Source organism: Spermophilus citellus (assembly GCF_964194105.1).
Source record: "Spermophilus citellus genome assembly, chromosome: 10".
NCBI classification, from domain to species: domain Eukaryota; kingdom Metazoa; phylum Chordata; class Mammalia; order Rodentia; family Sciuridae; genus Spermophilus; species Spermophilus citellus.
In genome coordinates this window covers 43,230,211-43,243,225 of record NC_138197.1, presented here as the reverse complement: position 1 = coordinate 43,243,225, position 13,015 = coordinate 43,230,211, and positions in this window count along the sequence as shown.

The following is a 13,015-nucleotide window of genomic DNA, read 5'->3' as shown; positions in this document are numbered from 1 at the left end:
TAGCAGAAGAGGGCTTACATCCAAGAAACTACCCATTTTAGTTTATATATTTTGTAGTTTGCTAAAGGAGAAATGTGGATCAAATTTCTTCCAACACAGTTGGATGCTGTATTTTCTTTTTTGGTTTTACATATTGTTCAAAAAGCCAATCAAATAAATATAAAAAGATTATGTTAATTTCTATTTTATAGTTATTTTGAATTTTTGATGGGTTTTACTTTTTCAATTCCTCTTTCAGACTGCTTTTGTCTTCATAAGAAATATACTAATACTGAAACCAAAGAGTATTTATCAAACGTATCAAACATTAACTTTACTTCCTGTCTTTATTTGCTATAGGACACAGTCTCTGTCCTTGAAAAGCTTCCATTCCCAAAGAAAAATCAAGTCTCCAGCATCAGCCTCTCTCTTCCCTAACTAGACAACAGCTTCTGTTGCTCTATTAACATCCAACTTGTGTCACTTACACCATTTTTCTTCCCACCGTCTCATCACTGAGATCCTGGCTTTGTAATATTTATGCATCAAATGTTCTCATTAAAGTTATTGACTATGATGGCCCCACAGGAGAAAGAGAAAAGTCAACTCAGGCGATCTCAGTCCACAGACACAGATAAAAGGAGGTAAAAGACAAGGAACACACAGTGACTCATTTTTACTGAGGGAGAAATAAAGTGGAAAACTTCTGATGAAAAGAAAGCCCATAATATGTAAGTACTCAAACATGTATAATGGATAAATAAAAATTATCTTGTAAGCCAAAATAGGCTTATAAAGAAAAGGAAACAACCATAATTTCAAAAATGTATGTCTATTTTATTTGAAATCAGACATCTTGGGGCCACAATGAATGTTCCCTGACATTTTCAAAAATTCATTCATGTGCTCTAAAATGTTATATGAATTTCTCCTGACATACTCTCTGGATTTGAATATTATTAAAGCATTTATTCCTATCAATTAAATGAATATATCTCTAGTAAAACTAATATCTAGACTCTGGTTTGCAACCCCCAACTGTATACTGATGTTGTGAAAAACAAATAAACTTATATTAGCAATAGCTTTAATATGTTGAAATTTTGATATGATTTTTAAAGTCTTTTCCTTAAGCCTTTTGAGCACCATAAAAGATTGAACAGAGAATTTGAAACGCAACCATAATCTATCACCAACTGTTTAAAATGTAGTTCAGTCAAACATATCCAGACCATTAATTCCTATTCATTGTCAAAATTGCCCCATAATCAAACCTCAGCTGAGCAGCTTCCAGACTCAGGATATTTAATCCATTAGAGACATTTGAAAGTAACCAGGAATATTTTTAAGTTATTGAGTAAAATGAAGAATTGTCCTATCAAATATACCAGTGGCACCCCTACTGCCTGAACCTTTTCTCTAGGGGAAAAACAAAAATAAAAAATTAAAATATCCTATATGAGCTAATGTCAATCCTGGTTGTGTGGGCTCCCGAGATTGTCCCAATTATCTCAAACAGACTAAGGACATTTGTTCAAAACTTCTCATAGAGATTTTTAGAGCCTATTTGAAAAGAAAATACTATTGCTTTTTATGTTGAGAAGATTTTGTGGTCAAGCTAGAAAAAAAACTTCTAGTTAAAGAGTCTGCATTATTACCTTACAACCCAAATAAACCAGACATTTAGCATCAAAACTAGGATATTAGAAATCATCCATAGCTGATGCAATATCAAATGGAAGAACCAGAGGAGTGGATAAATATTCTCACCAAGGCAAAGTGTTGCAGAATAATGAAAGGGACCAGGTATTTTTCATGTTCATGTGTAGTTTTATACTGAATTATGGGCAAATAAGTAACTATGTCACATACCTGAATGGTTGTAGTCAGCTTTGCAGGGCTGTGACCAAAATACTTGACAAGAACAGTTTAGAGGAGAAAAAGGTTTTTGGATCATGGTTTCAGAAGGTTAGTAGATGGTTGGCAGATTCTATACTGCTGGGCCTGTGGTGAGGCAGAACATCTTGGCAGAAGGACATGGTAGAAGAAAGCGGCTCCAGACATGGAAAGCAGGAATCAGGAAGATCTGCTCACCAAGGACAAAATAAAACCCCCAAAGGATACCCCCAGTGACCTTCTTCTTCCAGGCTTACTCTGCCTTTCTACAGTTACCACCCCAAATCCATATCAGTGGATTAATCCACTGATTAGGTTAAGGCTCTGGTAACCTAATCATTTCACCTCTGAACATGCTTGCATCATCTCAAACATGAGCTTAGGAGGGATACCTCATATCTAAACCATAGCATGAATGGAATAAGTACTTTAGAAAACAAAATGCAATCCTATGGAAGATTTTCCTTGAGACTTCTGAGTCATCCACGAAGTAAGGTGAAAAGTCAGTCACCCAGTATAAAATATTTTAGGAAATTTATTGTATTTTCCATCTGTGTATTAAACAGTGAATAATTATGCTGCCCCAAGAAGCTATGGTATTGATCACTAGTTTTCTATTTTTAAAATTTTAAAATCATATTATTTTTTATTTTATCTTTGGAAATTTTTAAAGAAATGTTTCCATTTTCTCATTCTTTCATTCATTCATTCATCACTAAATAAGTTTCTAATATGAAACCCCTGTGGGCAATACTGTGGGTCAGACAATGTAAGAGAAAACAAAGACTATAAAAAAAAACAAAACCAAAAAACTATTTTCTAAGATTTGCAATTGTCAGGTCATCTTTGACAAAATACATAATAAAAGCCTCTTCAATTATGTTGATATGCCTTTGACAACAAAAAAATTATTGTTGTTATATTAAAATGGGTCTCTACTATACACCTCAACATAAGTCTAAAAATGCCAATAAACAAAGTAACATAAATGTTCAAATTGCCATGTCCCACCCCATCCTAAGTGCTCCCAGAAAACCACAAATTAGTCAAAAATAGCCTGATCATCTCCCTATTCACCAAAAACTGGTGGCGCCAACTTTGCATTGCCTCAGATAAGTGTTCATAAATTGCCATCTTTATTCCAATCTGTTTTCGAATAGGCATTTCAATCCAACATAATGATATAAAAGAAACACTGCAATATTAGAATGATTGACATTTTTATGGTATCTTCATCAGACAAATTTAGAAAAATACTTTTCTATATGTCTTCTTTTAGTTTTCTACTATTATTCTGTCAGTCATCTCTTGAATAGGAACTTTAAAAATATCATGATGGTCATAAAAAAAATTTCTCAGTCCTCTCTTTCTTCTTTTTTTTTCTTCTTCTTCTTGCTTTTTTTTTTTTTTAATGCCAGGGACTGCTTAAACACTGAGCCACATTCTCAGCTCTTCTTTTATTTAAAATATTTTTATTTTGAGACAGGGTCTCACTAAGTTGCCTAGGGCCTTGCTAAATTGCTGATGCTACCTTTGAACTTGCCATCCTCCTGCCTCAGCCTCCTGAGCCACTGGGATTATAGGCAAGCACCACTGGCTCTTCTCTTTTATATATTTGTATGCCTACATGTATCACACAGCTGTATGTTTAGATGATGATGATAGAAGATAGTATCTTAGATAATGTATTATCCAATTCAGCAAATTAATTAGTTGGATACTATTTATAATATTATTAGAGAAAGAAAGGAAAAAAGGAAAGAAGGAAGGGCCAGAGGAAAGAAAGCTATCTCTACCATATTCAGATATGTAGGTCCAAATGTTACAACTTTATTTTAGGTAATTTCAATCCCAAGAAAGAACAATCATGGTTCCTTTTAACATACCTTAAACCATGGACACAATTTTTCAGAGATCAGTGTTCCAAACTATGAATAACTTAGGCCTTTGGATATTTCTTCGTCTTGCCATCTGTCTCTAGACAATTTCGTAGATTAGTACATCAATCAAAGACTAGAAAAACACATTAGAGATTAAACTAAAATCTTTAAATTCATTTTGTGTGTATCTCTTATAGGAGCTTTGGTAAGTGAAAAATTAAAAATGACTACTGCCTTGTTTAATTTGAGTTTGTTTGTTTCATTTTAACAGAGACCCACTAAAACAAACATACCCAAACTGGCTCCCTTTCAATCTATAATTCATTTTCCTTCTCTCTCTCTCTCTCTCTCTCTCTCTCTCTCTCTCTCTCTCTCTCTCTCTCTCTCTCTCTTAAATTACATTATCTGAAATCACTGTTTTCACCCACAGACTCCCTTACTAATTCTCTGGCCCTCTGCCTATACCTTATTATTCTGAGCAAATTCCTTTCTCAGTAGCCATCTTCAGGATGTTCTTTATCAAATCCAATGACCTCTTCTCAGTTCTCTCCTTGTTTTATTCTTCTGCTGAATTTTGCATTCTAGACCTTCAACTATGAGGAACTCTATTCTCTTCTGGACTTGGTAAAATGTCTTGTGGCTTTCTCATCCTGTAATTGCTCTGAATGCTGAACATTATTCCAACCATTTATCAAGTCTTCCTTGAAGGTACAGGACTTGGAAAGTCAGATTTTCAGCTTCTTACATTTGGGTGAGCAGTCATGGGTCATAGGAAATTGATGAAAGCCTTAAATATAAAATAAAGAACTCAAAGTATATGAAATTAAGTGGGATATATTTGAGATGATGCAGTGTGTTGGGGGGAAAGCAACAACAAAATCTTCTTTGATTTTTTGGAAGTTTTTCTAAACTAATTCTTCTAAGCCTATCCTTTTTTTTTAAAATTTCGTTTTATTGTTGTTGTAGATGGACACAACCTTTATTTATTTACTCTTACATGATTGAACCTAGTGCCTTGCATGTGCTAGGCAAGTGCTCTATGACTGAGCCACAACCCCAGCTCTAAACCTATTCTTTATTCTGTGTTGTCTCTGAAGTCTGTGCTTAGTTATCTCAGTGGTCAGCTAAGGATTGGGTAGAAATGTCCTCGAATACTTGGGACCAATCTTACAGTTTTGCCTAGATGATATCTATGCTGGTTGGGGCACACATTTGACAATCTGCCAGGAAGTTTGCAACTCCGCCCTAGCTTTCACTTCCTTCTTGCACAAAATCTCTAGGTTAGCCAGAAGTGAACACATATGTAGCTCTGGGCATGCACCTCTGAGTGTGTGCATTATCTTCTAGAATCCCAGAGACACAACTAAAGGTCAAAGTTCCTTTGGATATAAAATTTGCAGATTTTCCTTTTATCTCTTTTGTTAGCTTTTTGTCTGCCCAGGCTTTTATACAACTGCTCAGGCAGTCATGCTGTATAACAATCTTCAGTGCACGAGGCTTTTAGTGATACTTGACTTTTCCTAATACATCACTCTGATAAAAATAACTAAATAAATAAATATTTAGAGAATTAATAAATGAAGGAAAACTTCAGTAATTTTTCATACTTTATTGGGAGCCACTTTGTGTGGTCATTATTCTCATCCAGAAATTCCCAGCGCAGAGGCTATTTCCTCAAGACAGCCTCCATTAAGCTTCCAGATTAACCTCAGACAATGTTTACATGCTGCTATAGATTCTAGAATCATATTTCAGGGAAGTTATCACAGTTTATATTTTGAATGTTTGCAAAATGATTTGATTACTGCTGTTGGCCTAGCCATGCTGTAAGTTCCACTACTAGGGCAAGAACTCTATCTGTAACTGTTACCTTTTTTATCCTTAATTCCTATCCCACTTGCTACACATAAAGATATATTTGTTAAATAAACATGTATGCATTCATGCAAGTTTTACTGTCACTTTAATTTTATTTATATTTAAACTATTATAATGATAAATAAATACAAGTATGGTTTAAAATTCAAATAGAAAAAAATATTCAATTGCTAACATTTTCTTGTGTTTTCATTTTGTGAACCATCACAGGCATACACAGGTGAAGAAATGAAACCAGTTCCCTGATGATCACCTGTATTGACCCCATTCAACCATCCTGAACTATTTTTGGAAAGAGAAAACAACCTGCTTTAAAAAAATCCATAAACATAGTATTTTGACATCTTGCTGTGATTATACTTTAGCTTATGTAATAACTAATACCAAAATAGGAATAAAATTTTATGCTGTTATTCAATAAACTCAAATGGAGCCATTGACATGACAGCAAGAAAATGGACATTGCAGATTCAAAAGGATGAGACTTGTTATGTCATGGCCAAAATTTTAAAAATGTCACATGCAAAAACTTACAGATCACATACCTTAAAGAGAATGTAACTTTAGGACTTGAAGATGAAAAGAGGATTTTTCAATTTATTGAATGCTTCTTATATGCTTTTAGGAAGATTCTATAAGAAAGAGAAGAACCCAGTAAAAAATTGAGAAAATATCAACTCAATAATGAAATAGGCTAAAATTGCAGAAGGGATATCTTATCTGCCTTTTACCTCAAGTAGACAGTTTAGGAATTATTTGTGGACTATGTTGGAAAAGTCAACTGCTTATTTAACTGACACAGAAAATAATGCTGCAGAAATGTCTTGACATCTCTTATTATGGCTTCTCAACCAGATGAACAGAACCTAGTCTACTGGTAAAGAAACTAGGAAGAGGATATCTTTCCTATTAGCCTTTTTTTTCATATTGTAATTAATTTTTTAAAAAGGAGGATAAGGATGATACCAGAATAGAAAGGAAGGAGTCACAGGCAATAATTGAAGTTGTCCCTTTGCAGAAACCAAAACTGGTATCTAATAAAGACATTTGTCTGCCACCAGGACAGAATTTTTGTGATTTCTGTTCAGCAGGATTATTTTTGTGGATAACAGCCTGTCATAGCCGTGTCTTCTATGTTTCCTTTTTCCAAATGGAAAGCCATTTTGTGCATTTGTAATGTACTACTGTCCCTTAGTAAATGTGATCTCATGAAAAGAGAAGAGTGAGCCTGGTGCCTTTATGACCAAAAAGACCAGAGAGGGAAAAGTGCAAAGCATCCTCTTTTTGCTGAGAACAAGTGAAAAGGAGTGTAAGCATAGAGAGTCTCTTGGAGGAGGTTTTGTTTTTCTAATTCAAGAGCTCAGCAATGCTATTGGGAAACAGAGAAGCTAGCTTTGAGAACATTTTTTTCTAACAAAATTTGTCCAGAGTGAGGAAATTGTAAGGACAATGCTCAATGTGTTTGAGAGAAGCTGGAGTATAGTGCACAGAATGGCCTGGGACAGAAGTTGGAAGGGGGTTTCCATATTATTAGCTTCTATGTTAGGTAGGAGAAAGTCATTGACTAGGAATAGGGAATCTCTTAATCTTTCAGAAACAACCCTTTCAGAGTATATGTTTTGAAATTTGAAGATATGCTTGAATCATTCCAACATTTATAGGAAATAAAGCTCTTCCACATGTAGACATGTTGATAGCTAGTCAAGAAATATGCTCTTCAGTTTCCCAAAACCAAAGCTAAAGGTGAGATAAATGTTTGTCATATCGAACTACATGCATGCTAATATTTTTACTTTTAAATTGTCTATAACTTAGGTTGGCAAACCTATTTGCAGCTGTATTTTAAGAATAGAAGAAGCATTGTGAGCTCCAGCATGGATCTTTGCTGTAAGCCAGAGCAGTAAGTCCCCCTATCATTAGGGGGACTGAATGAAGAAATTGAGGCACAAGGTTTTCTATTAATCTGTGAATTTTCTATAGCATATCAATAGAAAATTTATGGATTGTATTTCTTTGAAAAAACATGTTTAATTACCATACATAGTCTTGTACATAACCTTTATAATACTAACTTTCATCCTGGATTATTTATTTGTCCTGGCTTTGATAAGCAGAATGAAGTAGCAAAGACAAAATTTGGGAAATAGAGGGCTGGGGTTGTGGTTCAGCAGTAGAGCACTCACCTAGCATGTGTGAGATGCTGGGTTCTACCCTCAGCACCATATAAAAATAAATAAAATACAGGGATTGTGTCCAACTACAACTGAAAAAATAAAAATGAAAAAAAACTTAGGAAATAGAACCTCAAGCTGTTTCCATTTTTATTTACTATTTAATGACAGACTCAGGAGGACAAAGCCACATTATAAATGTTGCTCTTAAATCTGTACATAGGATAGAATTTGATATCAAGCAAAATCTAGGTCTTTCATGCTGGTAAGACAAAAACAATGTCATTGTTGACAGAGGTTAGATTCAAATGTCTAATAATCTATGTTTCTTCCAAGAAACTGTGAAATGACAGTCATCCCATGTCAGATGGCACATTCAAACATGGTAATTTAAGGAGCTTTATTTAAAAGTGACTTTTTACAAAGATACAGTTTGAAGTATATCATAAAGGAAAAGAAAGTGTCCCTAGGCTTAGTAACACCCACTGTTACCCTTCCATGCCCAAAAGGACAAAAAGAGTTATTAGAATCCAGAGGAATAAGGTCACTGAGGTAAGAAATATTGAGAGGAATAGTAATTTCAGTGTCCCGACAGTGATGCAACCTTGTAGAGAGGGGACTCAAGGAAATGAGTGTCTGACTTCACTCCCATCATTCCTTCTAATATCCTTCAGGGATACCTTATGGTCCAAACCAATAAAAGCCAAAGATGTGGACCATAATGTGGTTGGAGATGGTTAGCAGGACAAAAAGGGTTGAAAATCAACCTGGAGGGACAAATGGAAATTATCGATCACATTTTCCTGTCTCTATCTATATAGCAGTGTCCCCAGGTAACTTCAATAGTGGTATTTCCATAAATGGAAGAGATATCACTCATTTTATCCTGTTATTGATACAGTTAGTATAAGATGGGTTCATATCTGCCCTTATTGCATGCAGTGTTCTGAATGATAGAAAGTCTTTTATCAATAGATGAGCTGGAATTTCCTTGGTTAGGGAGTGAGGTGGAAGTTGGCAGAGATATTGGAAATGTTTCTTCAAATGATCCAGTTCAAATGATATCTGGGGTCTTCAAATAATGGGCCCCAAGAAAGAACTTGGGGATAGGAGTATCTTCTTACTAATAATACCCAAAGATATTAGTATCAGAGATTAATAATTTCCTCAAGACAAACATGACCAGGTATATTTGACATACAATATTTAGACTCATTTTATCAATTTAAAGAATTCTGAAAAGTTATTATTGGAAATATATTTGCTTTCTTTCTGGGATGAGGGTTCTGAGCCTGACCTTAGGCCATTTGTTACAGATTTGCAAAGTGAAGTTTTAAATGAAAAGATGAGTCTTTTCAGTTCTTTCTAAAGGTCACCATGCTGAGGATCAAATTAACTTTAATTTGTGAGTTCCCAGGTAATGGAAACATCCATGAAATAGAAACTGAATTTTTTCTTTTGAAATCAAAGCAACTATGTTTGAATATTGTATAAAATTCAATAAATTCGATTTTCCAAATTATTTTTTCTTCTTGTAAATAAAATAAAATATATTCAGGTGAGAGTCTGCATCAATTGAACATGTAAGATGAAAAAAAATAGCTCCTTGATTTATTGTTTGCTTTTTGTTTGTGTTTGGTGATTTTCTGTTGTTATTTTGTTTTACTTTGAAACAGACTATCACATATATATTTGTTTATATTTCTCTTAAGATACCCAATAAATATGCAACTTACCTTTAAGTACATTGGCATGCCTTAATTTACATCACAAATTAAAGATGTAAATAGAATTACTAACCAAAAAAAAAAAAAAAGAATGCTGATTTGGTATTATCAAAAATTCTATGAAACAAATCCAAAGCAAAAGCAGAAGATCAAAAAAATCTATAAAAATATGAAATGTACATTTTAATATATCAAAAATGCTTACCAATAAGTCGGAAGTATTTAAGTATTTAAAAACATATACTAAAAAAAAACAGAGTCAAAAAGAGAGTTTAGTGCAAAAATCATATGTCAAAATTTTTAGGCTCTTATTTTCCTCTTATTCCCAAGCATCACAATTTTTCTCTTTTCTGAACAGCAACATAGCCTGGTAAGTCATCCAGTAGTTTCCCCAGTTTCCTGTTTCTAATCAATCCATTATTCACATATCAGGTAAATCATCTGAACACCGTACATTGATCACGATCCAACCAAGTTAAAAATCTTAATTGTATGCCATTATATTTAGATCAACTGAAAAATTTCAACCCATGATTAAGTTATTTTTCATGTAGTTGTGATATTTAATCCAGTATCAATATAACTGGATTAAGGGACATACAGATTGCTGATAAAGCATTATTTCAGGATATGCTGTGAGAAATTTGCATTTGAATCAATGGACTGAATAAAGAAAATCTGCCCTCACTCAAAGTATTATGGACACCATCCAACAGGCTGAAAGTCCAGATTGAACAAGTCATAGGAAAGGAAAATTTCTTTGTTTTCTCCTCTTTCCCTGCCCACTGAACCACCATCTTTCTCTCCTGCAGCTGAGACATTTCTCCTGCCCTTGGACATCAGAACTGAGTTTCTTTGGCATTTGGACTCTAAGACTTGTACCACTGGCCCCCAAGTCCTCACCTCAGTCTATTGATGTTGGACAGTTAAACCATCAGCAACCCTGATTCCAAGCCTTAAGGTTTGGATTGAGCCTCACAAATAGATTTCAGGTTTCCAGGTTTGAAGATGCCCTATCAAGTATATCCCATCTTCTCTGACTCCATATATTGCATAAACCAATCTCCTCTTTTTTTCTATCTAGAGGCTTACCTATCCTTAATAAATTTTATGTTTAAAATGTACCATTGTTGGTTTAAGAATGAAGGTGTCTTGTTCTTTATTCAGAAGGTATAATAAAGAACACGATCTAAGACAAAAATCCTTAAGTCATGTATTTTATAGTAGAAGGGAATACTTATACTATTAGAATTCTGGGTTCCCCCATGGTTCTGCCTTGTATAGTATAGGTATGACACAAGAATATAATGGAGTGTCACTATATTGATCCGGTCACCAATCAATTCATTTTTTAGCTAATCAAATAGTAAATTATCCTTGTCGGGTCTGACCCAACACAATGATTCCTTTTGAAAAGGTGAAGCATCAGGTAAACATACTTTTGCTGCACTCATAAATAAAGAAAATTATGTTTTGGAGAAAACAACTTGATAGGAGAGAAGAACATTGAAGACCTCTGTCCTAGAACTATAGGAATTGAATTCATCCAGTAATAAGTAAGTGTTTGGTGAGGACCAGAACCTTATATGAAATAGTGGAGTTCATTGTGACATATTCACTAATGCACATAACTCAATCCAATTCTTACCCCAGTACTTTCCCTTTTCTTCTCCTATCCCTCTCCTTGTTCCGCTTTCTCTTTTTTTCTCCAATATCTTTGAAAATTCACATGGTGTTCTTTTTTCCACTGAATTTTATTCAAAATAAAGGAGCATAAGTTCATCCTAAAAGAGAAGTGCCCCTAATCTCAATGAGAATTATCATAATTTTTTTTAAATAGAATTATTTTTATGTAGATAATCTCTAACTATTTTGCAATTAAACTACACTGTTCTAACCAACTCATATATCAAGGAAAAACAAAAATGAGACTATACCTAAAATACAATTAAAATTCAATACTTTAAACTTGTGAGGTAATTCTAAATTAGTACATTTTTATCAGCAAATATATCATGAAGGACTCAGTACAATAATCAAAATTCCAAACTTAAGAAAGAAACAAAAAAATCAAGTAAATTTAAGTAAGTGGAAGGAAAGAAATAGCAATGAGCAGAAATTAGTTAAATGAAAACCATAAACCAAACAGAGAAAAATCTGTGAAACATAGTGTCAGTTATACAAAAAGTTTAGAAAAGTTGATGAATCTCTAGAGATGGGAAAAAAAGAAGAGGAAGAAATTGCCAATGCCAAGAAGTAAGAAGAAGATATCTCTACAGATTTATAATATTAACAAATAATAGAATACTATAAAAAATGCCAATAAATGAAATAAGTTAGGTGAAATGGACAAATCCTTGAAACAACACCTATCAAACTAAAAAAGATCTGGACTACAGAAATAGTTTTGTATTATAGAAATCTCATTGATAGTTTAAATGTGTTCTCATGCAAAATACTCCAAAACAATTGGCTTAACTCATATTTTTAACAAATCTTTAAGGAATAATAAAAATATTGCACAAACCTTTTAGAAATATGGAGAAGAAAATATTTCTATATTCATTCTATAATCCATCACCAAAGACATTGCAAAAATAGTAAATAAAATCACTCGTGAATATGTGTTGGAAACAATCCTGACAAAATGTTAAATCAAATGTAGTTATATATAAATAAAACATAATGAAGAAATGGTATCTATGAATATAAAGTTATTTCAACATTTAAAAGTAAGTAATGGTGGCTAATTACCTTATCAGTTAAAATATTATTTTAACAACTTAACTCACATAGCTGTTAAAATATTATTTATTCTCAGTGTTTCAATAGGCAGTAAGCCCAAACCTCCTCTTCTAATAAAAACCCAAGTGGTTCTGTTTATCTGAAGAACTCTGAATAAAACAAGTCAAAGCAATTGACCATATAAACACATTGAAAGAAAACTAAATAGATAAAAAAAAGGCAAAATTCAATTTTCATTCATGATAAGAAAATTTCTCAGTGCACTAAGAATATAAGAAAACTATCTTATTCTGATAAAAGACGTCAATAACAAACCTACTACTAATATGATATAGTAATATACTTAATAGTAAAAGATAGAATGCATTATTCCTAAGATCAGAAAACAAAGATGTCTTCTCTCAGTTATTTTATTCAGTATTTTTCTAGAGATCTTAGCAAAAAAAAAACAAACAAACAAACAAACAAACAAAAAAAAAAACAAAACAAAAAGAACACTATGAATTTAATTTTGGAATTGATATAAAACTATACAAATTTTCTATTCGTTTTTTGAGTAAGTTTGATAGGCTGTGTCTTTTAAGAATATATCCATCACAACTCATTAAAAGTTAGAAAAATAAAAATCATACCAGTTAAAATAAAATAAATATAACTATGTTCGTAAATGTCTTATTTGTCTAAATTGATAATTCCATAATGTCTCAAAAATATACTGGCACCAACGACAGCATTTAGC